The 23,892-nt window shown below is 45.3% G+C and overlaps 7 non-coding genes and 1 pseudogene across 7 annotated transcripts; 3 read left to right on the top strand and 5 right to left on the bottom strand.

Moving 5' to 3' along the window:
• Positions 1–6: 6 nt before the first annotated feature.
• On the top strand, positions 7–80 carry trnai-aau (transfer RNA isoleucine (anticodon AAU)). The gene has a single exon. It is a non-coding gene; the product is annotated as a tRNA-Ile (tRNA).
• A 5,778-nt stretch (positions 81–5,858) lies between these two features.
• Positions 5,859–5,931, bottom strand: trnam-cau (transfer RNA methionine (anticodon CAU)). Its single transcript has one exon. It is a non-coding gene; the product is annotated as a tRNA-Met (tRNA).
• Positions 5,932–8,014: 2,083 nt separating this feature from the next.
• On the bottom strand, positions 8,015–8,086 carry trnah-gug (transfer RNA histidin (anticodon GUG)). The gene has a single exon. It is a non-coding gene; the product is annotated as a tRNA-His (tRNA).
• Positions 8,087–8,287: 201 nt separating this feature from the next.
• On the top strand, positions 8,288–8,359 carry trnae-uuc (transfer RNA glutamic acid (anticodon UUC)). Its single transcript has one exon. It is a non-coding gene; the product is annotated as a tRNA-Glu (tRNA).
• A 5,282-nt stretch (positions 8,360–13,641) lies between these two features.
• Positions 13,642–13,783, bottom strand: LOC148632279 (U4 spliceosomal RNA). The gene has a single exon (XR_015934393.1). It is a non-coding gene; the product is annotated as a U4 spliceosomal RNA (small nuclear RNA).
• A 727-nt stretch (positions 13,784–14,510) lies between these two features.
• Positions 14,511–14,592, bottom strand: trnas-cga (transfer RNA serine (anticodon CGA)). Its single transcript has one exon. It is a non-coding gene; the product is annotated as a tRNA-Ser (tRNA).
• Positions 14,593–21,758: 7,166 nt separating this feature from the next.
• On the bottom strand, positions 21,759–21,900 carry LOC148632277 (U4 spliceosomal RNA). Its single transcript, XR_015934404.1, has one exon. It is a non-coding gene; the product is annotated as a U4 spliceosomal RNA (small nuclear RNA).
• A 1,293-nt stretch (positions 21,901–23,193) lies between these two features.
• LOC148632276 (5S ribosomal RNA) lies at positions 23,194–23,312 on the top strand (annotated as a pseudogene).
• Positions 23,313–23,892: the final 580 nt, after the last annotated feature.

The raw sequence follows: 23,892 nt of genomic DNA, 5'->3' as shown, positions 1-23,892 counted from the left end.
TCATGAGGCCGGTTAGCTCAGTTGGTTAGAGTGTGGTGCTAATAACGCCAAGGTCGCGGGTTCGAGCCCCGTACGGGCCAGGTTCTTTTCTCCTCTCTTACCAAAGCTTTTAGGTTCCTTTCCGTGGTGAGAGGGGTTGTCATGCAACGCTGCCACATAGTGCCGACAGACAAGAGTGTTGCGGGAGAAGAGAAAAGTGTTTGAAGATTTAAGAGTGTCTTAGGTGGAGCCAAAATCAAGTGTCACAAATGCAAGTGGGAGGATTTCCAATGTTTAATATGGTAAAAATAAGCGGAAGTTATCTGCCGGTCCGCAACAGTCTGCCATGCTTTTGTCATATACTGTAAAGTGGTGTCGAACTGGGTGTCGAACTGGAGCCTCACCATTTGCATATGTGAGGCTCCAGTTATACATCGAGTGTCACATTAAATGACAAAAATGAAGAGAGTTAAAGCAGCTGGAGAGGTTTTCTTACAACTTTTGAGCTGACACAGTTTTGGAAAATGTTTCCTTCACGCTGCAGTGTACAACATAGGCAGCCAAGAGTCTCCAAAACAATACAGAATTGACAGATAGGAGAAAATTCCCACTCGTCCTGAAGTTCCCAAAATCCAGCACTGAGCGTTAACAAAGTGTCTAAGTAGCGTGGGAATGCTAACCCTAACCCTAGCTGGAGTTTGAGCAATCCAGCACTGAGCGTAAAAAGATGAGTCAAAGTAACGTCTAATCGGATTCGTTTCCTTAGAGCTGGTTCAGAGTTTGCTCAAGAGTTTACCCAGTGCGCATTGATTCGTCGAATATACGTATATTCACGGCGAAAATACGGCTATACGTATATACGTCGCCTCGACGTATAATCAACGTCGAATTGCAACCGTAAAATCGACGACATTAATAAACGCATATATAACGTCGAAAACACATCTAACACAGTGCCTGAGGCTTTTTACTGTACGTATCATGTGTGCCGCAACTAGGAGTATACGGCTCTCTGCACAGTGTACGAAGTAAATTATTTTCGCAGTAATTAATTTACACGTGTATAATAAATATAGTAAATATAATAAATTAATTACTGCGAAAATAATTTTCTTCGTAAATCCTGCAATCCAGATGATTGGGGCATTGGTGCATGGCTACAGTCTGTGCTAGGAACATGGAGAGGGTCTCTGGTTCAATACATATTTGTGGGTCTGGTATTATTCGTTATGATCATATCGTTAATATCCTGTTTGAAAAACATGTGGACTAAAGCTGCTGCTTCTGTGCTAATTGTACGCCCTGAAGGGATCATGAAGGTCAAAAAATGGTTTCATGGGAAAGGTTCTCTTATCTAGTGGCAGAACCTGATGGGTAGAACAATATAGTTTTAAGGGGGGTTACCCTTGGGAGTGATTCCCCTAGATGCAAATGATTTTTGTGGTTTGTTTGTTCATAATAAGATGTTTTGCAGGAACGGAACAAAGAGAAATTTTACAACTTCAGCTAGAATTGTTCTGCAAAACGTCACAGCTGAGGCAGGGGAACAATGTGTAGATTTTTCTAAGAGTTATTACCCAGTTGTTGACCAATCTGTTGACCAATGTTGACCAAAAAAGCCTAAGATTATGCTGGGCTCCAGCCCACAGGGATTTACCTGTGCTGTAAGAACTAATGAGTGAATAAGGAGACTGGATTCTGGTGAAAGACTTCAGGAAAAAGAAATGGTGTTCACTCAGGTGGAGGGGGCTGTACCAGGTGCTGCTGACCACTGCCACTGCTGTGAAGGTCACAGAAATGGTGCCCTGGATTCATGCTTCCCACTGTAAAAAGGTCACAAACGAACTGAGCAAAGCGCAGGAGTGATGTCTCCACAAGGACAGATGGGGATAACCTGCTTGGGACTGATGTGCACAGCCTTTTTCCTTTTTATGTAGAAGCCTGTCACCACCCCAAAAGAGGAAGAATCTAAACACGAAGCCTCTTTGTATACAAACTGGCTAAATGAAACTGATAATGAGGGGGATATGAGTAATTTGTGGTATAAATTTATAAATCATACTGTAAAGTTAAAGAAATTTAATGCATCTTGTTATATATGTGCTTTAATGCCTCATTCTACAGCCTCACCCATGCGACTTTTTATGAAATGTACTCTTTTATTAATATCACGTTAGAAGGCTTAGACGCTATCAAACAAGAATTAAGGGGAGTTAGATTAATGGTACTTCAGAACAGGTTCGTGCTGGACCTTCAAAATGCAGCATCTGGAGGAGTCTATGCTTTAGTAGGAGACTCCTGTTGTACATATATTCCAGCTAATGACTATGATTACGGAAATCTTACCCTCGCTATTCAGCATTTGAAAGAACTAAAAGACAAGGTGAATAAAGAGAGAGGCATAAAAGATACACCGGCTTTTCTCTCCTGGTTAGAATCACTGTTTGGGCCAGGGGGAATGTTTTTCTTTTAAGTTACTAACACCGATTATAGGGGCTGTGATACTTGTCTTCCTGTTTTTATGTTGCTGTATGACATGTATTATTCCAATGCTTCGAAATATGGAAATATGGTACCTAGGGGGATAAACTGTTCATCCTTCCAGTCTGGAGAATTGGCAGCTGTCTGACGTCAGTAAGTGATCCTTAAAAAATTAATAGTTCCATGACAGTGTGCATCACCAGAAAATCAATTTCAATGCATTAAAACTCTTGTTATCCTTCTGATCATTGAAGTGTCATTGCCCCAGCACTGTATACTCTTACTTTTGACGCCTGTCTGAAGTTGGATCCATTTCTAAGAATGGTGACTCACATATCCTCATGCTCAACTTTGGCTCAACCACACAAACTATGAAGTTAATCATCTGCTTTTGCTCCAAGATTTATGTTACTAGGCTCTCTCCTGGGGATCCTCGTGTTCAAACATTGCCCTTATTGTGGATGATCCATGACAGAATTCAGGGAATTCAGAATTCTGATACCTCAGCTCAGATTCTGACTGGGCAGACTGTCATTGCCTGGTGTGAATGTGTGCATATCTGTTTTTGTGCATGTTCTGTGGCCTGTTGTACAGTACATCACAAATGAAAGGGAAATGGAAAACTAAAATAAGACTCAAGTGTTTTATCTTTCATTAACAGTGTTTCATTAGTATCTGTGCTAGATCCTGTCATCCACTGCTTACCATGACAGGCTCTAGCACAGGATAGCAGCTAATACATTTAAAAATCTCACTGCACAATGTTGTATATTCAAGGGCTGATCTTCTGTACTTTTTCTTTCACTTTTCATTTCCAAGAAACTCAGTCCTGCCAGGAATAATCTGAGAACAAAATCAATCTGAGTGAAAATCTAAGCAGAGGAAGATTGTTTTACAGAGTCAACAAGGTCTAATTCAAGGTCATCAGCACTAACAACATTCTCTCTGGAGACAGGCGATAAGAAAATTGAAAGTGTGTATTGTTACTGTCACGACCACCAGGCAGTCAAGACCAAAGCGTAAGCAAGCTAATCAGCCCCAGCAGCGGGTGATTATTAACAAACGCCGCCGCACGAGTTAAACCACCTCCGCACACTCACTGTGCGGTGCGCACTGCTATTTAAACCATCTTCACCTGCTTCCCACTGCTCGGTATTGAGTCTACTCCTTGAGAGCTCTACCTGGCGTTTTTCCCCGTACCTCGTTTATTCTGGATTTTGGATTCCCCTTCTGCCTTTTCAACTTTGCACCTCGCCTCTCGCCTCGGACTGTCTGCTACCGGAGAACTTCCTGGATTACGACTTGCCTTTCGCCTTTTGACTACGACCTTGCCTCTCGTTTTGGTTTGTTCGCCTGCCTCATCTATCACCCGTGCCTGCGTCTGCACATGATCCGTGTATCTTCCCACCAGGGATTCCTAACAGTTACATAACAGCAGAGACTATGAGTTATGCTATCATGAGAGTGGTGATGGATTTTTTTCATTGCTTAGTTTTGCAGGTTCTGTACATTTGAACATTCAAAGTGACTAAAGTAAAGGAGTTTTCCCTTTTTACCACATAATTCCCAAAGATCAACACTAATAGAAAGCCTAATTCCAGCCAAGATTCAATTACTGTCTCTCAGGCATCCCAGCAGTGGATTTCATGACTTCAGACAGCCATCTTTATCAGTGGAGAACTCAATGCTCTGAGGTTTACTGGCAGAGTCTCACACTGGGTAATATGTTGGTAAATAATGTCCTATGGAATTCTACTATTGATAAATTCTACTATGGAACTGCGATGTGTCCTGAAAAAATATTCTATGATAGTGGTACAGTCCATCACACCCCACCTACAGCCTTTAAAAGAGAAAAAAAAAATTCTGATATTATGGTGGAAAAAGAGCCCTGGAATCTTTGTAGAAGGACAAAAGATGGAAAGAATGGGCAGTGTAACCATGGCGAAGAGAAGGGAAATATTGGAGAGAGCTTTTTTCATACACTTTTTATCATTGTTTTTCCAGCCCAACAATGATCAACAAATATGGGCAGGCATCCTGTGCCAAATCCAATCTACCTTTCTTCCAAGCATACAGGAATGTCAGTGAATTAAATATTGACATATGAAAATACCCAAAAATATGCAATCACACATATGCAGTTTGAGCAAACATAAGACAATACCCAAGTACCACAAACTACCAGGCATCATTAGCAGTTCAGGTGGGGAGCTGTGTCAGCATGCATAGGCTGCAAAGGAACAAGTAATAGGTCTATTCCATGCTTAAAAGAGAAGAAAGAAAACACAACATTTCAGCCGTGGAGCCCTCACACCTGAAGAAGGCTCCACGGCCGAAACGTTGTGTTTTCTTTCTTCTCTTTTCATCTAGTGTCATTAGCCAGTTCCTGTCAAAATAAAATAGAAATGGATAACATTCTAGAGAGAGTTTGAAATACCAAGGTACAATTTAAACCATATTTCTTCCACTACAACCACAATATTTTGGAGAGCCTATTTTCGCTGAGCCTAACTGTTCTGGCATGCCCGTTAGCCTCCGTCCTGCTTCAGCAATGAATGCAACGGGGCACATTCTGAGGGAGATGCAGTCAATCAGGTTGCAGGAAAACCACGCTATGCTTTTTTTTGAGATCCTGAAAAGGACAGAGGGGCCATGTATATGTGTGCAGCTGGATATGTAATTGCAGGTGGCGTAGCAAATTCTGCTGAAGCCCCACTGCCTGGTGTGGACGGTAGCTGTGCATGTTGCAGCAGAATTGTGCATGTGAGATCAAGGGGGCATGTCATGTGTTTGAGCACTTCACTCCCTTCCGGAAGAGTCCCAAAAATTTGTAAGTTCTTTGGATGACCTGTGGACCGATCTTTCACGATGAAGAATTCCTTAAGAAGAATAGATCTCGGCCCACCATCCCAATGCCTCCATCTCAAAACAGCAACCTCCCACTGCCCTTAGTCTGCAAGGCAGTCCTTTCAAGTGCAATGATGACGCCGGGACCTTCGTTGCCTATTGTATGAGCTGAACTTTTGTGCTCATCAATTCAACGCTCTTTCCATCAACTCATCTTGTCTTTTGACGCTTCGTGTTTTGTGCTCCTTTGACTATCGGCATATCGGGTGACTGCAAACACTGAAGTTCTTGCTTACGGAGTGTGGAACAGTGTTTTCAAGTGATCGCTGTTCTGTCATGTTGACGCCGAGTGAATCTTTCTTTGGCAACATAGGCAGGCTGACAGCAAAAGTAATGTCAAATTTCTTGACTTATTTCTGAATGTGAATGTTCTTTAGAAAAGGGATGCGGCGTTGCTTCTCCCCCGTGTAAAGGTCACGCATTCCAGACGTGGTTATGAGCGAACAGTTGCCGCAAGTGTTTGAAAAGAGCAAGAGAGGAAGCAGCCCTGCCCCGTGTGAGGATCAAACTCAGGACCTTCAGATGATGAGACTGACACGCTACCAACTACGCCAACGAGGCCAGCTGCGGTGCACAGCCGGAAAGTTTGCCTCATATGGATTTCAGTCGCCCGTTCCCTAATCTTTAGACGCCCTCTGCTGGATGTTGCATTTGCCTTTTGATCTCACCGATACTTTTTTGGTCTGTTTCTGTTGCGAGTCCGTTTTTCAGATCTCACCTAGCACAAGTCTCTCTGGCTGAAGTGGCCTCTCTGCTTCAGCATCGTGCCCTCACTCAGCCATTAAAAACGTCACTCGGACTTCTGACATGCTGACATGAAATGTCAAGAGAGAGTGGCGGAGACGCTTAAGGCAGAGAGAAGATGAAGAGGGGGCGTGGCTGCGAAATGATTGACAGCTGCATGACGCTCTCCATGCAAGGTGTGACCACAGGCTAAAGGACACCTTTCGGCACATCAAGCTCTAAGCACACACCTGGAGGACGTGGGAAATGATCCCGCTACCTCACGCATGCAAAGCGAGCGCTGTACCATGCAAGCTAACCCCCCTCGCTGGAGCTCATGCCTCGGTGTCGCCTAGTGCCGCTTGTTCCCCTCTTACCGGGTGCAGTTCACTGCCCTTCGTCTGCAAGGCAGTCTTGTAATTGCGGCTTTCTTGACTTATTGATGAAGGTCTGACTGGACGAGCGAATGACGCCTCTCCCCCGTCCTCAAGCTCGCTGACAGAATAAAATAGAAAGTGCTGCCGTGGCTCATTGGTTTAGGGGTATGATTCTTGCTTAGGGTGTGGGAGGTCCCGGGTTCAATTCCCAGCTGAGCCCTTGTGTGCTCTTTTTGTCCTCGTCCACAAGACTGGGAACTGATATCCACATCACCTTGCAGCATCTGCTTATGGCAAACGATGGAATGTGACTAATGACTGAACGAGCCTGGTGAATACTCATCACGTGGCACAATGAGAGCGTGCAGTCAGCTGTCCAAGGCAGCAACCTCATTGCTCGTTCAAAAGAACACGTACTGAAAACTCATCACCACTATGTCGTAAATGAGCACCGCGATCGCTTGTTGTCAGGCGTCCTTACTTGGGAAATGCAGAAGCAAAAACTGCCCTCTCTCAGCCACCGAAACGTGTGCGGCTCGCCTTGCACTCTCTGCGCCTCGCATATTTATGGAGCTGTCTGCTCTTCTTTCTGTTGAAGTACGCAAGTTACGGGGCGTACTGCAGACTATGATGTGCTCAATGACAGCTTTCAAGATTTGAAAACTATGAGCTTGAGGGCTCAAGTCGAACGAATGTGGTTGTTATGCAATTGATGATCAAACGCACATATTCTAACGATTCGTGAGAGTATGTTCTAAAGGTCCCTGGCTCGATCCCGGGTTTCGGCATTTTGTTTCATCGCTCCCTTTGTTCCTCTCTCCAGCGCCCCCTGCCTAAAATGACGCGTCCCTTTCTCAGCCCGAAACGCAAGCGATACACCAGCAACAAACCCTACAGGTTTCCGTAGTGTAGTGGTTATCACGTTTGCCTAACATGTGAAAGGTCCCAGGTTCGAGACCGGGTGAAAACAGCCCCTTCTTGCACGCTCCTGCACTTCACAGAGGTTTTGAACCACCAGTCATTTGTTCCCAATGTATTTCCGGTGCCTTCATGCACTCTTGTACCAAACGCACGTTCCTTCTGTATGCGGAGCCGATCATTTGCAATTGGGCTGTGCCGACAGATCAGGACGAGCTCTGTCGGCTCAAAAGCAGCGCAGGACCTGCAAGAACAACAGAAAGATTAGCATCCAGTGGGGGCTTCTTAGTGAGCCCAAGATCTCATCAAGAATCGGCTCCAGCAACAGGGCTGGACGCATTGTTCCATTCTCCGACCACTCTCGGTGTAAACAAGTCCCTCCTGGTCTCTGCTTGAATTGCACTTTCCTGCGTTTGCTTTGGTGTAACTGGCTTCCCCTGCATGGGCGAATGTGAAGAAGATCCTTAGTAAGTCATTGAAGAAACCCGAGAAGAGGTCGGAGTGGTCCCTGTCGTTCATCAACGATCCAGTCAGGCAGTACTCCTCTGTAAAGCGCCGTTCGTTCACATCAATTGGCTTTTTTTTGCCTTCATTCGTGCAAGTAGTAAAAGCAGACGCCCCTATTCTGCCGTGACCCGGATTCGAACCGGGGTTGTTGCGGCCACAACGCAAAGTACTGACCACTATACGATCACGGCGAGTTACCGATACACACGTGGCAGGGCGGAAAAGGCTGTGCTCTCTTCGTGTGACATAATTCGGGAAAGTCCTGACGTTGCATTTCAACTGAGCCCCAGTATACATCGACCCTTCGACACTCTGAGTGACAACTCTCTTGCGTGTTTTCTCATATTTATGTAGTTTGCTTGCATGATGCCCGGAACAGCAGGGTTGTGCACTCCCATATGGTCTAGCGGTTAGGATTCCTGGTTTTCACCCAGGCGGCCCGGGTTCGACTCCCGGTATGGGAACGTGTCAATTTTGCCTCCTGCTTTCCAAAAGATCAGCACTGTGTACGAAGGAGCCGCATTAAAACTACTCAACGTGCAAAACGTGCGAGAAGAGGGGGCGCTTGTTTCCAGCCGAAACTTCTCGCGTGTGAGACGAGCTGACCATCGCTGCAGGAGGTGGGAGGGTCACTCTGGTAGACAGGGCTGACCTTCGGCAATAGGATTTATACTCTCCAAGATGATATTTGCACTTTCTGGAGAGGCGATTTTCTCCACTTCAGTAGCCCGATTTCGTCGATTGCGTGGAGAGGGCTGTAGAATGTGACGCCGCCTTTCCTGCTCCGTCCATGACAGGCGTGCTGGTCTCTGGAGAGAGAGCACGGTCTATCAGCGCACTCCAATAAAGGCACTGGAAGCAGCTGAATCGCATTGGCGAAGCTCAGCGCTGGGCCGCTGAGCACATCTTACCACAGTTTCCGTAGTGTAGTGGTTATCACGTTCGCCTCACACGCGAAAAGTCCCCGGGTGGAAACAGACTTCTTTTGTCGCCACGCACAAAAGGGGATTGGGGATTCACCTAGCGCTGTGATCGAACAGACCCACTCACCTCTTAGTGTGGCGGGATCTGCACAGTGCATGTCGCAGCGCATCCTTCTTTCACTTCAATGCACGTCCTGATGTACCCCGGTCTCGCACGTGACAGGTGGAGACAGGTGACAGGTCCGCGTGACAGGTCCTATACTAACGAGGAAGACATCGCTCTCTCCGACCCCCGGCATCGTGGCCCGACCCACCGTGCTGGAAGCCGACTCGTGCTGTGATTCCTTTACGGAGCAGAAATGACAACCGAGGAGCCGAGAGATCATTTCAGCATTTCACGTCTGAACGGAAAACACAAACGACCAACTCGGAATGACTTCCTTTGACGCTTATCAAAGCGTTCTTTGTGCATCGAACAGACCCACTCACCTCTTAGTGTGGCGGGATCTGCACAGTGCATGTCGCAGCGCTCCCTGCTTTCACTTCAATGTGCTTCCTGATGTCGAGTCGTGTGCCGTGCGGAGGCTCTGAAAGCGAGAGCAATGAAAAGGTGCACGACGCTGTGTTAGAAAATAGAGAAGTGAAAGGCAGTTCTTTCTCTAAGGAGGTAAAAGAAAAGCTACTCCTCGTCGGAGAAATCGAACCCCGGTCTCCTGCATGACAGGCGGGGATATTTGCCACTATACTAACGAGGAAGACATCGCACGTTCCGACCCCCGGCATCGTGTCCCGACCCAGCGTGCTGGAAGGCGACGCGTGCTGTGATTCCTTTACGGAGCAGAAATGACAACCGAGGAGCCGAGAGATCATTTCAGCATTTCGCGTCTGAACGGAAAACACAAACGACCAACTCGGAATGACTTGCCTTTGACGCTTTTCAAAGCGTTCTTTGTGCACGACGACTGCGCCGCCTAGCAGATACAAATGGGTTGTACAACTTTGAAGTAGCAAATGGAAGAGGGCTAAGCCCCCTCTCTTTTAGCCCAGGTTCGATCTGTCTCCCAGACTCACCAGGTGCACGCACACACACACACCCGTGCCGTTGAAGTGCTCTGCTTCATTTCTAAGGGCAACTCAACATTCACTCCTACCCCGAGTGCAGAAAAGACAGCGTCTGCAGCAACAGCAGCTCAGGTCTCTGCCCATCTCCTCTGCTCTGCGCCTCCTGCGGAGTGGAGTCCTGCCTGGAGCTGTGTTTGCAGGCGGCGGCTCCCCGCGCCCTGTCTGTGCGTCGTGAAATTAATTAATAACGTTAATAAATTTATAAAGTAAAGTTATAAATTAGAAATTAATAACGATATAATTATATTCATGTACCGCAACACAAGAATAGTACACACTGTACATTGTCTGTCGATAATGTTTCTGTAGTGCTTTTTCAGCACTCAGCATGTGACTGTGCTGGTGGTGCTGTGGGTTAGGTTCCTGACTTCCATGTCACACGGTCTATGATTGAATCCCATAGAACTATGACTTCATTATTTAACAAACATTTCTTTGAAAAAATGAAACGTTTCCCTTGGTCAGAGATTAAATAAAACCTCACTTTTTTTGAGGTTTTACTGTGCAGAGTGAGGTTTTACCTCACTTTTTTTGAGCAGAAGGTTTACTGTGACCTGAGAAGGGCCGGCATCCAATCACGGTGGTACACACACACGCTCTCACTCATCTGAGCTACACGGCTACCAAGATGATCTCGGGTGCGCCGAGCTGGTACGGAACATATTGAACTGATCGACGGCGAATTGTCTCTCAGACAGGCTTTTCACCTCTAAGCTCCCTGACTGACAGTGATCAGCTAGGTAGTGAAACAGTCAGCTGCTTCTAAGCCTTAAACAGCTGCATCTCGGCGCTTCCACGGAGAGATGATTTGAAAGCCGAACATCGCCCATTGGGAACACCTTACTATCACTAGTTTAAGAGACTCTTAAGGTCTTGCAGAGGTGCCTGTCTAATAGCATGCGCTTTGCAAGCTATAGGTGTTTAGGCTGAGGCAGAATGCCTGTTAACAAAATGTTTTTCTAAAGGTGTGTCTAAGTGGCTGCAAAAGGACAACACTCCTGGGGCGCCGTGGCTCAGCTCCTGCACTTGATTATAATGCCGTTACGTGTCGAAGCAGTAATTTACGTCATCCTACCACTGCAACACGGGGAATAGAGAGAAATGAGCACACGCTACGAATCGTCTCAATCACTCCCTAGAGTCGTAAGGCGCATTGAAGGGTGCACCCCCATCATTAATCGTTGCGCCTCTGTGAAAGGAAAGCTCTTGGGCAGTCTTTGAAACAGCTCGGATGAAACACTTGATTGCTTCCATGTGCATCTGGAGCCCACTTCTTATTTTCACTTCACGCCGCCCAAAGCATTTCTAAAACAGGAGATTCGCGTTTGGGAATGCGCCCTGCCCTACAAATAAAACAGGTCTACGGGTCTGAAACCTGCTCCACGGAAAACAGCTCTGTTGCGCTTTTGATCAAAGGGAGATTCACTGTTCTTACTTTTTGATGACATAACACCCAAAGGGGCTTCTTTGGAGCTGGATTCCAACCAGCAACCTTAAGTTTCTTGGCGGTATCCTTTACAGTCCTCTGTTCGGTCGACAAGGGACTGAAGGGGGCAGCTTTCCTCACACATACAGTGCAATGTACTGTAGTGTTCCCCTTCATTGAATTCGCAGTTCTGCATCAGACCTCTAACTCGTTTCCTTAGCTTGGATTTAAGTCACGAAGCAGGCTTCTACTGTATAAACTTCTAGAGGAATCACAAACTATTTGAGAGGCCACCATCCCAGGGGGACCTGACAAAGTCTATCCCTAAACACCTAGCGCAGTCTCTCGAGAGACTGTCAAAAATCGCTTTCTCTGTTTGCGTTGCAAGTAAGTGAAAACGCAGTCTCAAACCAGAGCTACTTGGCAGCAACGGCACGTAAATACCGTTACTGTTACTGCTCGATACCGACGTTAGCCTACTATACCATGTTCAGCCACCGCTAGAAAATGTACGGCTCTAGAACCAGAGCAAACGACAGAAGGGCCAACGCCGAACAGGCACACGTGTCAGACATGGAGCGCGACGAGGATGGGATTCGAACCCATGCGTGAAGAGCACAATGGATTAGCAGTCCATTGCCTTAAACACTCGGCCACCTCGTCGACGACACTGGGCTGTCCAGACATGGGTTGGCGCACTCCAGATGATCTTTTTCTTTTTTTTCCCTCATACTCGAGGGTCATTTTCCTGTTCCACATGCGATTTCAACATTTTCCTTGGGAGATGTCAAGCCAGCAAGCCACTGCTGTGGTTCAGTGGCCAGTGTGGAGTTCAGTGGCCCTGTTGTACACAGAAAGCACATTGAGCTCCTTGGACATGAAAAGTTCCAGATAAAAGCCATTTGTCACCCTTTCTCTTGGTGTTGATGTTGCTATTGTATGTAAAGGTGGCAACTTGCTCAGCGAGCAGGCGGAGCACACACCGAATGCAGATGTGTCTGAGTGGTGTGTCCAAGTGGCTGCAAAAGGACAGCCCTCCCGGGACGCCGTGGCTTAGTTGCTTAAGGCGCCTGTCTAGTAAACAGGCGACCCTGGCTCCGATTCCCAGTGGTGCCTTTTTTGTTCTGTCTTCTCGAACAGAACTGGTCATTATGGACAACTGCCTACGGCTAGACTTAATTAAATGCAAGCATTCATTTCCTGTCGTGAACGACTTGTTTTTCTTAAAATGGATGCAACTTGCAAAACATGAAATACAAACCTTGCTAATCAGCGCTAGCGGCTGGCAAAAAAAAAAGAAGTCAGCAATGTTTTTTTTCTTTAACCTTAACCCTGCTAACGGAGACGAGTTAATCGACCGAGTCTATGCAGCTTAAACGGTGCGCAAGTCGGGTTCTTAGCTGAAAGGGTGGTAAATCACGCTCACCCCAGTCCTTAATCTTTTAAAGAGGATACAAAATTGAACCTAGTCGCCACATCACATACATCCTGTTCAATGATAAAAAGGTAACATCTATCCTCGCTCCAGAGTAAATCTCACGTTGAGGGCATATTTTTTTTCACTTAAACCGTGAGTCGGGCTCGGCTGCACAGAGGACAGAGCAGAGCAATGAGGTCACGGGGACAGGGGAGTCACACGCTGGCGGTTTGAATACGCGGAAGATCACTGAGGGATCCACAGTATATGGACCCTCTGTGCGCCATCAGTCCGCACTCCGGACTCTGAATCCTTTCCCCGGAGTAAATCTGTTACATTGAAAGAATGCTTCTCGCAGGTTAAAAGAGGGACCCTTGTTAATTGGAGAAATCAATGATTTCGAATGAATTCTGTATGCTTTAAAAGACAGCTATACACAGAAAACATGCAGGACACTGGTCATGATGTTTCCCGAGCCGAAACACTCTTTTCAAATTGTCAAAGGTTTGCTTTGCGAACGCTGCAGGACATCGCACAATCTCTTTTGAACGGGGACAAACGATTTCTTAGGGGGCGCAGTAAGTACAGACGTTTAAAAAGCTCCACTCATGCCGACGATGCAGCATGAAGAAGCGCAACCTAACGTTTGACAGACAAAAGCCGGGCGCCGCTACGAGCAATACGAAACCAAACTGACAGCACACGGCGTTTCGCGCTGACTCAAAAGTGATCTCGACAGACGCTGTTCTCTGCATAACGCTGAAAGAGCTAAAGAGCGTTTCTGTTGAGACGTAACAAGCTCTTTCTTTCTACCATGATGTCACCATGACAAAATCTGTCTTTAAACACCTTGCTCAGTCTCTGACGAGACTGTCAAAAATTGCTTTCGCCGATTGTATTGCAAACCGGTGGAAGCGGGGTATTGGGAAAAGTTTTCAACTAGCAATAATCGCGCCTCGGCTAAACCTCACAGGCTACGATACTGCCACTGCGCAAAGCTGACGGTTGCCAGGCAACCGCGGGGATCCTATGGAAATCGTTATCGATCGTCTCATGGCATGTCGTTGCTGTAACGCTTCATATTTGTCGTCTTCTTCTTCTAGCTTGAGGTTTTGAAGAATTTCATGACAGACAAGGTCTCCGTCGGGAACAAAGGGCGTTGTGAGAAAACCGTTGCTTATTTTCAGCAGCAGAAATACAACCCTTTAAATACAAGATGACAGAACAATGACGAAGGGCATGCCGGGAGGAACTCATGCACTACAGAGGAAAGGGGGCGGGCACGTACAGTTCACATTCAAGCCACAAGTACTCTTCTCGGATGTTGCACAAACAAATCCTAACGTCATGAAAGCGTGATGCAATTTCTGTGGCTACATTTGTTGCACGTCATGCACAGTAAGAGTGTTTCTAACACCAAATAAAAAGTCAACAATTAGCGAACACGCCTTCTCCTCAGTTAACCCACTGAAACCCTTGCTGTTAACAGTTCTTTACTGCGTGCTTTACGAGCACCTACATATCATGTCGGTTCTTTCAGCTTTATTCATTAGGTTTTCAAAGGCATAAGTAGAGCACCAGAGGTGCGAACGCAAAATGTGTGGTTATCTGAAGAATTGATTTCCATGGCAGCGGGGCCAAGCGATTTAGCATTTCTATAGTACCAGGAAAGGAGAAGCGACACTTCGCCTTTGCCGCGCAGGCACAAGGCGACGTGCGGCAGACGCCGTAGTCGGCAGGATTCGAACCTGCGCAGGGAGTCCCCAACGGATTTCGAGTCCATCGCCTTAACCACTCGGCCACGACTACAGCGAGCTCGCCGCCGCCGCATTCCTCCTATAATCTAACACGGAGTGCGAGGTGGCTGCGGAAACTTTTTCAAAGTCGCTCTCCGTTAAAAAAAATAAATACCTTTCACAAAATACGTGCCGGCAGACAGACACGCCTCAGAGGGTTTAAGGCTGGCTTCACGTTCAAATGCTAAAGTCTCCCCGTCCGGATGTCAAAATGCAACTTTGGCAGACAGAAAAAACATCAACAAACCACAAATGTGGACAAGGATTTTACAAGCTGCACCACACTGCACTTTCAAAAGCATTTACATTCCTATTAGACGCAGGAATTTCCTTTGATTTGCGCGCTTACGAACGCCATGGAAAACGAAACAAAACAAAAGCCCTCAGCTCCTGCACTTGATTATAATGCCATTACGTGTCGAAGCAGTAATTTACGTCATCCTACCACTGCAACACGGGGAATAGAGGGAAATGAGAACACGCTACGAATCGTCTCAATCACTCCCTAGAGTCGTTAGGCGCATTGAAGGGTGCACCCCCATCATTAATCGTTGCGCCTCTGTGAAAGGAAAGCTCTTGGGCAGTCTTTGAAACAGCTCGGATGAAACACTTGATTGCTTCCATGTGCACCTGGAGCCCATTTCTTATTTTCACTTCACGCCGCCCAAAGCATTTCTAAAACAGGAGATTCGCGTTTGGGAATGCGCCCTGCCCTACAAATAAAACAGGTCTACGGGTCTGAAACCTGCTCCACGGAAAACAGTTCTGTTGCGCTTTTGATCAACGGGAGATTCGCTGTTCTTACTTTTTGATGACATAACACCCAAAGGGGCTTCGTTGGAGCTGGATTCCAACCAGCATCCTAAAGTTTCTTGGCGGTATCCTTTACAGTCCTCTGTTCGGTCGACAAGGGACAGAAGGGGGCAGCTTTCCTCACACATACAGTGCAATGTACTGTAGTGTTCCCGTTCATCGAATTCGCAGTTCTGCATCAGACCTCTAACTCGTTTCCTTAGCTTGGATTTAAGCCACGAAGCAGGCTTCTACTGTATAAACGTCTAGGGGAATCACAAACTATTTGAGAGGCCATCATCCCAGGGGGAACTGACAAAGTCTATCCCTAAACACCTAGCGCAGTCTCTCGAGAGACTGTCAAAAATCGCTTTCTCCGTTTGCGTTGCAAGTAAGTGAAAACGCGGTCTCAACCCAGAGCCACTTGGCAGCAGCGGCACGTAAATACTGTCACTGCTCGATACCAACGTTAGCCTACTATACCATGTTCAGCCACTGCTAGAAAATGTACGGCTCTACAACCAGAGCAAATGACAGGATGGCCAACGTCAAACGTGTCAGACATGGAGAGCGACGAGAAAGGGATTCGAACCAATGCGTGCAGAGCACAATGGATCAGCAGTCCATCGCCTTAACCACTCGGCCACCTCGTCGAGGAAGCTAGGCTGTCCGGACATGGCTTGGCGCACTCCAGATGATCTTTTTCTTTTTTTTCCCTCGTACTCGAGGGTCATTTTCCTGTTCCACATGCGATTTCAACATTTTCCTTGGGAGATGTCAAGCCAGCAAGCCACTGCTGTGGTTCAGTGGCCAGTGTGCAGTTCAGTGGCCCTGTTGTACACAGAAAGCACATTGAGCTCCTTGGACATGAAAAGTTCCAGATAAAAGCCATTTGTCACCCTTTCTCTTGGTGTTGATGTTGCTATTGTATGTAAAGGTGGCAACTTGCTCGCCGAGCAAACGACAGGATGGCCAACGTCAAACGTGTCAGACATGGAGAGCGACGAGAAAGGGATTCGAACCAATGCATGCAGAGCACAATGGATCAGCAGTCCATCGCCTTAACCACTCGGCCACCTGAAAACCGTCTTTAAACCGTTCCGTCTTCAGGGTGAGGGGGGCGCTCACCCTGAGGTCTGTGCGGGTCCCAATGCCCCAGCATAGTGACGGAGACGCTGTGTTGTAAAAGGGCGCTGTCTCTTGGATGAGATGTAAAACCGAGGTCTCAGTGCTCTGTGGTCATTTAAAATGACCACCAAAACCTTTGACAAATGCTCTTGGTAATTGATGGTCTTCAATAATGCTTCTCCTTTAGGTACATTTTAAATCAGCTGAAAAATGCTGTGAAATGGGGGGGCACTTCAGGCCAGTGTAGGATTTGGGTTACAAGAACCATGAAACTGCACGAAAAAGCCCGTACACTGAATTACACGGCTTTCTATTCAAAGGAGGACAAAAGAAATTCCCTGAGTTTGATTTTTTGCAGCACAGAGAGGAGCACTGTCTTGAGGCCGGTTAGCTCAGTTGGTTAGAGCGTGGTGATAATAACGCCAAGGTCGCGGGTTTGAGCCCTGTACGGTCCAGGTCCCTGTTTGTGAAACAGGCAAATGATTGTCTCAGGGGCCCATTCCTCATTCTCAAGACACATGTATGCAGTATGTACACCGTGCATTGAGCAATAGGGACTGAATACACCAAAGGTAAGGTTAGAAGTCATTCTGAGGTGCCACATCTGAGGGATACAGCTAGGCATCCGAAATGGAGGGTTTGAGACCCTTCAGGAGTACTGCATCCTTTGAGACCGACCCGTGCATGTTAAACAAATGATCATTTCTTTCGGCATTAGGGACTAAATATACTAAACATATGATGCTAAAATGTTATTTTCACATATATTAATGTAATAAATGATTGCTTATGCTTTATAAACAAATCTAATTAAAATAAAAGCTTAAGTTTTGTATTTATCTTGTACCATAGAACATGATTTTCTTTGTATTTCAAGCCCACAAAGTGTCCAAATGACGCACTACATGATATAAGGAAGATTATCACATGCATATCGGTATTATCTTTCTTATGAAAATGCATTCCTTTCATTACCTTTTACTTTTTAAAATGAACTCAAATTGAGTATAATGTAATAATTTAAGTAGAATAGATTCTAATAATATAATGATCCAGTGTTTTGCACTACTTCACTGCTTCACTGCTCTATGCCATCTGGAAATAAATCCTCAGACTGCTTACTGCCCTGGGCATGTACCAATAAATTAAAGGAGCACATCTGTTTATCACTGCGTTGAAGCAGGAGACACACAGTCTCTGCAAACACATCCTAGATACAGTGTTCCAGCACCTTTGACCTCATCCAGAACATATCATTTCTTGAAAGGGATTGCTGTCCGAATGCACATCTGAATCCCAAACAGAATCTCTAGTAAAATACGATCATTTGTGAAACAGGCAAATGACTGTCTCAGGGGCCCATTCCTCATTGTCAGACACATGTATGGAATGCTTTCACCGTGCATTGAGCAATAGGGATTAAAAACACCGCAGGTAAGGTTAGATGTCATGTTCTATGATCATTTCTTTCAGCATTAGGGACTAAATATACTAAACGTATGATGCTAAAATGTTATTTTTACATATATTAATGTAATAAATGATTGCTTATGCTTTATAAACAAATCTAATTAAAATAAAAGCTTAAGTTTTGTATTTATCTTGTACCATAGAACATGATTTGCTTTGTATTTCAAGCCCACAAAGTGTCCAAATGTTCTATGATCATTTCTTTCAGCATTAGGGACTAAATATACCAAACATATGATGCTAAAATCCTGAAAAAAGGATGTGCTCCATCTCGTCAGTAGATTGGATTCCAAAACTGATTTGGGTCAATATACATTACCTTTGAAATTAAAGTACAGTCTACTGTAGGGAACCATCAACTTAGAAAGCATTGGCCTTCCCTGGGGGTCAGGTAGGTGCAAAAGATAAACCTTTATCCTATCTTTATCTTAAGATAAGTGGCCAAGCAGTATTTTTCCAAGTTTCACCAAGCACATCATGTTGCCATAGTAGACAAAGTTCTATAAAATGTTAAATAACTTTTAAAAAAAGCATCTTGGTCTTACAGTACTGTACAAGGTGAATTAAACTGTCCCTGGTAATAAAAAGTAATTAGAAGCATCTCAGAAACTTTATCTCTAGAAACATTAGCTGTTTTATATCATGTAATTTAGTGTGATGTTGTCAGAATTCAAGGACATTATCACACACAGAAATTGGTTCAGTTAAATCTAAAAAACACAGCTAAACATGGGTTTAAATGTAACAGAAGTCTTACCTCTTGTCAAAAGATTTAATTCAAGAAGCGATGTAATAAATGATTGCTTATGCTTTATAAAGAAATCTAATTAAAATAAAAGCTTAAGTTTTGTATTTATCTTGTACCATAGAACATGATTTTCTTTGTATTTGAAGCCCACAAAGTGTCCAAATGATGCACTACATGATATAAGGAAGATTATCACATGCATATCGGTATTATCTTTCTTATGAAAATGCATTCCTTTCATTACCTTTTACTTTTTAAAATGAACTCAAATTGTGTATAATGTAATAATTTAAGTAGAATAGATTCAGGTAGGAAATATAGAGTCATGATGTTTATGGCTGACATCATTTCACATGGGTGAATTTTAAGCTAAGAAATAAAAACATTTACAATGAAGATACCATTGCTTAATTTTAAATGCCTTTAAAAAATAAATACCTCCTGAGAATAATTTGCCACTCCCAGATCCTTGGTAAGGTACTGTTTGAATCCAATCAGGAGAGGAGCATCCAGGGAGTGCTTTCTATAGAGTCCAGCTTGGGCCACTCTCTTCCGGCCTGCTGATACTTTTTAACTACTCAGGGCCTGTAAGGATATAAAACACCGGTTTAAACATTTTATACCTATAAGACAAATTAGAATTTTAGTAAAAAATAGATACATCTGAAAAATAAAAAGTCTTACTGCTGATAGAGTTCTTCAGAGCTCACATCTTCCCCTTCCTTATCCGCTTCTGTTTCAGTTTCTAGAGCAGCCTCTGGCATCTCTTCCTCCTGGACAGCGGCCTCTTGCTCAGGGCCGCTGGAATGCAGGTAGATTCTTTTCAACATGCTTTTACATAATATGTTGTAACAATGATTTCAAAAAGAAACTACAGAAGCCTTACAGATTAAAAATATCTCACCTTGCCAATGTGTCTTCAGGCTTCCCATGTACAAAAAGGCCCAAGGACTCTAGCAGTCTTACAACCACTATCCTGTTTGCCTCACCAGACACGATCTCTATTCTGTGGTAATCCACGATGACCCCGTTCTTCAGGTGATTCATCATGTCCTCCCTCGCCTGTTGAGAGGCCATCCTGATCTTTTCTGCCGTGGCGTGCTTCATACACGCCCTCTTCAAGTGAGCAGGAAGCTGATCAAGAGTATTCAGGCACATCTTGCACACCAGGGGAATCCTCGCGGGTTTCCTTTGAAAATAAATAATACCATCTGTGTATAGAAACAAGCTAAGACTGATTTCTTAAATTATCCTTAATTTTCTCTCTCATAGTTTGAGCATAATGATTTTATTGCATTTATATAAGAATTGCTCATTGCTCCTAAATAAATAATGGTTTCATAAAAAAGTGAACACTTACTTGGTCTCAGTCACAGACTTTCCAATAGAAGCCATTGTGGAGTTCAGCAACTGCAGGTCCTAGAAGTGGGGAAGGAATTTTAAAAGAGAAATTGAATTACAATACAGAAGGAATGGCTGAGGGATCACTGAAATATATATATACAAATTCCAAAGACTGAGTCCATATAGAAACAACTACCTTTCATTTTCAGTATAAGAAAAAAAAACATTATCTTCCAAAGCATCATAAAATTGTCCCTTCTTCCAGACTCTACTTCTCTCTTGTAGTAGTATAGCAGACCTTTCCAGGTGAGCAGATCACAGAGTCCGAAATGAGCTTCCTCCATCAAGCAAAGTACCTGAACATGACTCTGTCTTCATAAAAGCGCCCCTGTAATAAAGAAATTAAATCCGAAATCAAGAGGGCAGTTGCCTACTGAAATACAAGAAGTCATCAATTTTAACCTAGCAACACATTAAAGGCTGCATCTATACAAGTACGATTCTAGAAATGCTCACCAGATTACGTTTTAAGAAGGAACTGCGCCTCAGGTTCCGCCGAGATCTTAACTCGGATGGCAGGATTCAGAGTCCGGAGTGCGGACTGATGGCGCACGGAGGGTCCATATACTGTGGATCCCTCAGTGATCTTCCGCGTATTCAAACCGCCAGCGTGTGACTCCCCTGTCCCCGTGACCTCTTTGCTCTGCTCTCTCCTCTGTGCAGCTGAGCCCGACTCACGGTAAAATGGAAAAAAATATTCCCTCGACGTGAGATTTATTCTGGAGCGAGCCAGTGTTGCGCATAGCTGCTTTCAAAGCAGTTAACCCAGGTTCGATTCCCGGCCAACGCAGTTGCGAATGTTTTCAAATGCTGTCATGAGCCTTGGATTGTGACTAGCAAAGCGAAGCCTTTTGAAAGAGCTAAAGCACTGCAAAACGGAATTGAAGGAGAATCTTACAGGGGATTCTGAGCAGTGTCTGCATACATGCAGTCAGATAAAGGTGCTGAAAGCTTGAGCTACTCTCAATGTCATGCTGCCCTTCCCCGGAGTAAATCTGTTACATTGAAAGAATGCTTCTGGCAGGTTCAAAAAGGGACCCTTGTTAATTGGAGAAATCAATGATTTCGAATGAATTCTGTATGCGTTAAAAGACAGCTATACACAGAAAACATGCAGGACACTGCTCATGATGTTTCCCGAGCCGAAACACAGTGCGTTTTTCCAAGCCATTTGACAAAGCCCACCCACTGAAAACTGCAGCAGATCGTGTAAAGACGTTCAACTTTGTAACTACTGCACGCACAGGAAGCAGAATAAATTCCTCTTTTCAAACTGTCAAAGGTTTGCTTTGCGAACGCTGCAGGACATCGCACAATCTCTTTTGAATGGGGACAAACGATTTCTTATGGGGCGCAGTAAGTACAGACGTTTAAAATGCTCCACTCATGCCGACGATGCAGCATGAAGAAGCGCAACCTAACGTTTGACAGACAAAAGCCAGACGCCGCTACGAGCAATATGAAATCATACTGACAGCACACGGCGTTTCGCGCTGACACAAAAGTAATCTCGACAGACGCTGTTCTCTGCATAAAGCTGAAAGAGCTAAAGAGCGTTTCTGTTGACACGTAACAAGCTCGTTTCTTTCTACCATGATATCACCGTGACCAAATCTGTCTTTAAACACCTTGCTCAGTCTCTAACGAGACTGTCAAAAATTGCTTTCGCCGATTGTATTGCAAACCGGCGGAAGCGGGGTATTGGGAAAAGTTTTCAACTAGCAATAATCGCGCCTCGGCTAAACCTCACAGCTTACGATACTGCCACTGCGCAAAGCTGACGGTTGCCAGGCAACCGCGGGGATCCTATGGAAATCGTTATCGATCGTCTCATGGCATGTCGTTGCTATAACGCTTCATATTTGTCGTCTTCTTCTTCTTCTAGCTTGAGGTTTTGAAGAATTTCATGACAGACAAGGGCTCCGTTGGGAACAAAGGGCGTTGTGAGAAAACCGTTGCTTATTTTCAGCAGCAGAAATACAACCCTTTAAATACAAGATGACAGAACAATGACGAAGGGCGTGCCGGGAGGAACTCATGCACTACAGAGGAAAGGGGGCGGGCACGTACAGTTCACATTCAAGCCACAAGTACTCTTCTTGGATGTTGCACAAACAAATCCTAACGTCTTGAAAGCATTGCGGCATGTTTGTGTCCCACTTCCCGTGGCTGCGGGACGACTGACACGAACGGACAAACGCAATCTGTGGCGTTTAGCGTGACATAGTCTTGCAGGCATCGTGCTGTCTCACTGCAATATTATACCGCTGGAGGAAACAGTCCATCTGGCCATGAAACTCATTTGAACGTCTAGCTACAACAACTAACAATATCATGATTTATTCAGGATGTGTGGAATCAGCACGTCCCGGAGACAGCTTCCGAAATCGTGAGCATTCTCTGGTGGTAGGGGCGTTCAAGATGGCGCTCAGGTGGGAGGTAAAGTTTAGTGGTTGGGGAGTTTTTTTGAGTTTTTCATGACCTGAATGTTAATTTTTGCTTTTTTTGACTACAGAAAAATAAGGACTTAACACTAGTTGTTTAAACTTCAGTTATAATTGAAAGAAAAAAAAAACGATTTTTTTTTAGGTTTAAAAAGTCCGATATGAGTAACACTGGGAAAAGAAAAGAGAGTGCTGGGTCTTCGAAGGAGAACTCTAAGATACCTCAATCGTATATGTATAGCACTACAAAAAAATCGATGGCAACTAAAGGGAAAAGTGAAGCAGCTGCAGGGGCAGCAAGAGGGCGGAGGCGCCGCGCGCCCGGCCGACGTGTTGGACCGGTGCGCTTTACGTGCTGAAATAAACACGCGACAGCCCCGAAATGTTTCCAGAGTGCTGTGCACTGAAGACTTGCCTGGTGCTCCTCCGTGCAGATTGTTTGTCCTCCTCCAGTGCAGGACGAGCCAACACAAGGGAGCGCATTCGCCAACATCCAGGCACGCAATGCGATTTGGAAAGCAGCTCCTTTCCAAAGAGTTGCACACGAACGATCCTTCAGTCCTGCTCGGGGGGCACGGAACCCCCGCCACACACAGCTTCAAGTAGCGAGTCAGGCGCTAGGGCTTTCGCTTACAGCCACACCACCCGGAACACGCCCGATCTTGTCTGATCTTGGAAGCTAAGCAGTGTCGGGCCTGGTTAGTACTTGGATGGGAGACTGCCTGGGAATACCAGGTGCTGTAAGCTTTTGCTCTCCCGGCCAGCAGGGGTCGCCGTTGGTGCCGTAGGCTTTGGGAGGAAAACCTGCAGGATGGAAAGGTGATCTATAGCCTCATCTCTAGAGATGTTTTGTTGCTGTGGCATGTGTGTGACCCATATTCACAAAAAAAAACCCGTCTGTAAAACGAATATCGAAGCTGCCTCTAAATCTGCAAATGAAGATGAGTCGATAAACCACTCGTTTTTCGTATAACTAGACATATATTCATTTGTTACCGATTTCATTCATTGAGCACGGATACAATAGAGGTACAGCCATTCACTGTTTGACATGTCTGCACTGGTACAGAACCCAGCAATCAGAAAACGGGTGAAACTGTCTTTAGACTCAGCATACAGTACCGAGGCCCCCCATGACCAAATAAAGGCTAACCTCGATAATCAGCCTAAAGAACGCAGACTACAGCAAAACGACTGACTTTGAAAAGGGATTGAACGTCCGGAAGGAGTAGTGGAACTAGCTTGAGATGCTTCTCCGGACCCCTAACTAAAAGCCAGCGAGAACCAGCAGCGGCGTCCACTCCTGTCGAACCGGGATCCTTCCGCA

Source organism: Lepisosteus platostomus, unplaced genomic scaffold (genome assembly GCF_059453375.1).
Source record: "Lepisosteus platostomus isolate fLepPlt1 unplaced genomic scaffold, fLepPlt1.hap1 Scaffold_63_H1, whole genome shotgun sequence".
Classification (NCBI taxonomy): domain Eukaryota; kingdom Metazoa; phylum Chordata; class Actinopteri; order Semionotiformes; family Lepisosteidae; genus Lepisosteus; species Lepisosteus platostomus.
This window is presented reverse-complemented; position numbering and strand designations above follow the sequence as displayed.